Source organism: Penaeus monodon, chromosome 39 (genome assembly GCF_015228065.2).
Source record: "Penaeus monodon isolate SGIC_2016 chromosome 39, NSTDA_Pmon_1, whole genome shotgun sequence".
NCBI lineage: Eukaryota > Metazoa > Arthropoda > Malacostraca > Decapoda > Penaeidae > Penaeus > Penaeus monodon.
In genome coordinates this window covers 26,622,392-26,627,610 of record NC_051424.1, presented here as the reverse complement: position 1 = coordinate 26,627,610, position 5,219 = coordinate 26,622,392, and positions in this window count along the sequence as shown.

The following is a 5,219-nucleotide window of genomic DNA, read 5'->3' as shown; positions in this document are numbered from 1 at the left end:
TATGTTTGCATGATATTTTTTAAATGTTGCATGGTTTTGTATGGATTTGCTCTATAAAAAAGGGAACTAAAGCATAAATTTGTGCGAAAATTAGATGAAAAAAATTTTTTCATTTAATATAACCTTTCGAAATCAGTAAATTTTTTATTGATTGATTTAGTAACATTTGGGCAATTCCCGTTGGGTTTTATATACGCGAAGAGGGGGGTAGAGCAAAAAAAAAAAAAAAAATTAATTAATTTAAATTTAAATTTAAATTTAAAATATAAAAAATAAAAAAGTCCATAGTGGTACTTTGTCTACGCTAGTTGAAAAAAAAAAAGTGCCACCAATTGCTTATATTAATAAAAAAAGCAAAAATAAAAAATAAAATGCCCACGTGTGTAGCTTCGTCTCCGCTAGTGTAAAAAAAAAAAAAAGTGCCAGCTAATTGCTTTATTAATAAATAAAGCAAAAAAAAAATTAAATGCCCACTGGGTATGTGCTTCGTCTCCGAGTGTAAAAAAAGTGCTCAGCAAATTGCTTTTACTTTAATAAATGAAGCAAGAAAAAAAACCAGTGTGAAATAACAAGTCTGTTAGGGGGAAAATCTTGCCACTTAGGACCAAAAAATATGTCAAAATATTATATATGCAAAAATAAATGCATAAAAAAATAATAACATAAAAAAACTTAAATCAGTAGTGAAAATTTTTTTTTGTCCACTAGTATGAAAATTTAACTCAGATTCTGCACAACAATGAGTTCCACCTGTCATTAATTAATAAAACAAAGGTGAATGCAAAATAAAGCATACTTTCATTGTTTAGAGGTCCAAAGCGACATAAGGGGTTGCTTTAATATTCAGTGTAAAAAAATAAGATATGGTTAAACATTATAATAATAGTAATAAAATATGACCATATTACACTTAAAAGTGAATGACTTCCCAACAAAAAATACAATATACTGAATTGTACAAAAAGTAAATCAGTAGATAAATAGCAGTAAGAAAATTTAAACAATTGAAAGGTTGACACGGGGTGGTTTTTAAGGTACGGAAGCTAGGGTCCTTTACCATTTTAAATAGAGGGATTATTAGAATGCCAACCTCAGATCAAGCTGGGAAGGAAATCGGGTTTTTCATTCACCCCAGCGGACCAAGGGAGCACCCCCTAGAAAACATTAGAAAATAGGACTGCCCAAGATGTCGCACAAATTTGTAAGAGTTTTACGAGAAGTTGGAGAGGAAGGAGATGGACAGATTAAAAGGCTTTTGATTTTCCGTTTTTGTTTCGAGGGGAAATTTTGACAAACATCCTTCATGGCTCAGACAGTGTGCCCTTTGACGGGGGAAACGGCTTGATTATAGAGGCCAATGCCCGGATCTGAGTGGACTGATGAAGGGTTAAAAAAATGTTGTATTTAAATACGCACTAGATAGCGCGGCAGCAGCAACATTTTGTGTAAGACTCAAAATCAAGGAACTGGATAGCTTTTAAGGAAATTTTCCCTGAAATTTTTTCCAAAATCTTCTCATAGATGTTATTTTGACAAGTTAGAGACCACAAAGATCCCGGGGGGAAAACTTAGAGAATTCAAGTGAGTTGAGGTTTTGTTGCAAAGGCAAGCCAAAATCCAAACAAAGGAACCTCTAGTGCGCTTTTTGGCGGAAGGCTTTTTTTGTAAAAATTTTTCCACCCCTTTTGCCCAAAGGATTATCGATCCCAATAGTTAGACTGGGAGCTTTTGCCGGGATTGGAGTACATGAAACAACCCCCCGAGGCTAAATTAGTTTATGAGAACAAGTGAATAATAAAAAAAGACGGTTAAGCCTTGCCTAAAGGAAAACCCGAAACCCCACGGCACGGAATACAAAACCAAAGTAAAATGAATATGGCCCCCCCACAACAGGGGTTTTATCAACATCAGAGTGGTCCCCAGCCTTCTACGTCCTCCTTCAGAGAATTCGTAAAAAAGGAAATTCCTTTTCTGTAGTTTTGCAAGAAAAATGGTCATGAAAAGTTTTTTGTTATCGCAGGGGGACAAGCCCCAGGGCCCTCCGAAGTGTAACAATGTGACTGTAACTGGGAGTACGGAAATGAAAGAAAGCTTACCATTCGCATTCAAATTTGGAAAAATCGCAGGTCTTACAAAATACCCAAAAAACGACCCAAGGAACCCTAGGAGAAAGTCAAACAAGTCAGAAAATCAGTGGGAAAAACGGAAACCGACACAAAAAAAACCAAGTCTTTGTACACCTTAGTGAAAATCAGGTAGCCAAAAATCAAAAAGTTTAGTAAAATTTGCCAGGCTAAAAAATTAATGGTAAAGGGATTGATTTTTTTAAATGTGTAGTAGGGGGAGCGAAAGAAGAGTATTTTTTTAAAATGGTGCCGAAGTACCCTTTAGTGCTGAACCCATATTGCCACTTCAAAAAAAAGGGACTTAAAAAGACTAACGTGAGGTCCGTCTAGCAGAGGGTCTATGTTACAACATCGGGGATTGGTTCCCCAAAACAATGTGGTTAGCTAAAATTCCTTTGCTCATCATTGTTTTGTAGTTAGGATGTGGTTTACCTACAGGATTTTTGGGTTCGATTTTTTCTTCCCATGGGTAGATTTTGTTAAAACCTTTTTGGATGCAAATAAAAAAAACAAGGATCCCCTGCAAGGCTTTTATACCATCTAGCCACTAAAACCATTTTGTAGCTACTCGGCCCAGGGGAAGTAGATGAAATTGGAGCAGATATTTTAAGTGATTCTGATGAAAAATAGTCTGAAGTTTCCCACAAGGAAGGCCTCTAGCCCTTTTGCGGCATGCTTTGCTACATCTCAGTGTTTTTTGAGGGGTTTTCAGGCGGTACGTGGGGATGGAGTGGGAGTTGTCATAACGAGGGTCTTAGAGGATAAATATCAGGACTCTTCATACCAAGAGAGCAGTTCTAATAGCAAGTTGAGCAAAGGGGTTTTTTACTTTGAAAAAAGAAGGATGGTTTGGTTTTTAAAGCCCCCATTTTTAAATGTCCAACCAGAATGGGAATTATATCGGGATGCCCAGGGGGGGATGTAACAGTGTTAAAAGGGGAATACCTGTCCCACAAAAAATAAAAGAAAATCCAACATTCAGGGGGAAGTCTAGTAGGTGACTCGTGCAATCTTCTCGTAAAGAGAAATGAAAGGGGAAAAAGAAAATACTTGTTTCCTGATCTACAAAGTAAAGAAAATAATACGAAATGCTAATAAATAAGAGGACAAGCATTTTACTTATAGAAACCCTTTCTTACTGTAGCAACTCATTTTTTTCCATGAAATTGGACATAGCCCGGGGCAGTGTTAAAAAGGGCCCAACCAAATTCCTGAAAAGATGGGGGAGGAAATTCAAGACCAGATTGAGGACAGTTAGAGAAAGGGATAATTAGTGCTCTAATCACATACAATAGTCCTTTGCCCCGAAATTAAGAAAGACAAAATTTAACTATGTTTAGATTTTCGGCACTAAACAAATAATCGAGGATGCCCAGAACCCTTGCCTAATATGATTCTATTTTGAGAAGTCTGGGTAGAAGTAGACTTTTCTCTCATTAGACATGCGCCGGGGTTATCATAAAATTCCTTTAATTTCTGAAGCTGTCCTAAGATGTTTTCTCAACACCAAATGGACTTTAGAGTTTATTTCTCTGCCATTGGCTTAAAGGATGCTCCTCTTTTTTTAAAAGAGCAATTAATAAGCTTTAGCGGGGACTAATAGGAAGATCAGCCATGGTATATATGGATGATATAGTTTTCTTGGACCTCAGGGGAAAAAAACACCTGTACATTGAGGATATTCTTGATAGATTAATAAAAAGAACCTTTCCTTTAAAACTGGAGAAGTGTAGTTTTTTTCCAAAGAAAGATTAAGTATCTGGGCTATAATTTCCAGTAAAGGTATCAGACCCCAGGAGAAAAGTTGGAAACTCTGCGGACTTTCCAAAACCAGTGGTATTGAAAGAGCGCAGTATTTTTTTGGTCTTGCAAAATTTTTATCGCAAATTCATTTGAATTTTTCACAAGTACCAAACCTTTTACTAAATGCAAAAGGGTTCTCGGAAGCTTAATAAAACCCCAAAATCGTCCTTAAAAAGGGCAAATGAAGCACTGAAACTTTCCCAAAGTCTTAAGAATTGCTTTCCAAAGAGGTAACTTTTCTTATCCAGATTTTGACAAAAAAATTTTATTCTGAAAACGGATGCTAGTGAATTTGCTGTTGGGGGTGTACTCCAGCAACATGATGATAGTGGGGATTTGCGTCAATAACTTTTTTCAGTCGTCTTGAATGAGAGCGAAGTTAAATATTCCACGATTAAAGGGAAACCCTAGCAGTGTGTATGGTCTCACAGTAAACGATTTTTATACTAGGATTTCCAGTCAAGGTGGCCATGGGGTCATAGACCATTTTTTGGCTTTTTAATTATGCAGGGCCAAATTCACGATCTGCGTTGGGGATGTCGTTGCTGATTTTTAGCTAGAAGTTTCTTACTAGTGGGAAACAAAATTGTGGGTGATGCACTATCTAAATAAGAAAAAAGCAGATCACCCCATTGAAAAAAAAAATTGTGTCTGTGACACGGGGTGGAAGAGAATTTTATTAAAAAAATGAGTCACAGAGAGATGTGATAGCCTGGGCCCATTAAATTAGGGTGGATCAGGTCTCATCCCTTTGGGGGTAGGTAAAGAGGTATCGGGGTGAAGTAAAAGAGTGTCCTCGATTAAAAAATGATACAAAGTTTTAAAACTACAAGATGGATTCTCTATATAAACCCTGTCCCAAAAATTTTAAAGATCCTAGCACTCGGTTTTATTCCCGACTCGTATAAAAACACTCATTTTATCTGGGCCCCCTTTCCTTCCCTTTGAGGTCATGGAGGGGGCCCCGGTTACCCTTTGGGCCAAAGAAGTTTTATTTGGGCCGGGATGTCAAAGGACGTCCAAAATATTTAAAGTCCTGAGTTTGCCTTAAATGTAAGCCAATGGGGTGGCCTGCTCCGCTGCGTCGGTTTCCCCGGTGTAAGAGAGAAATTGAGCGTATACACCTAGATTTTTGGGAGGGCCCCCTTCCGTTTCAAATGAAAGGGGGGAAAGTAGTGCTGACAGTAATTGATGTCCGACCGATTCCTATAGCGTACCAATACGAAAAAAAAGAAGCAAAGGAAGTAGCCCAAGCTTTTATAACACATGTGTCGCATCCTGCGTTCCAAA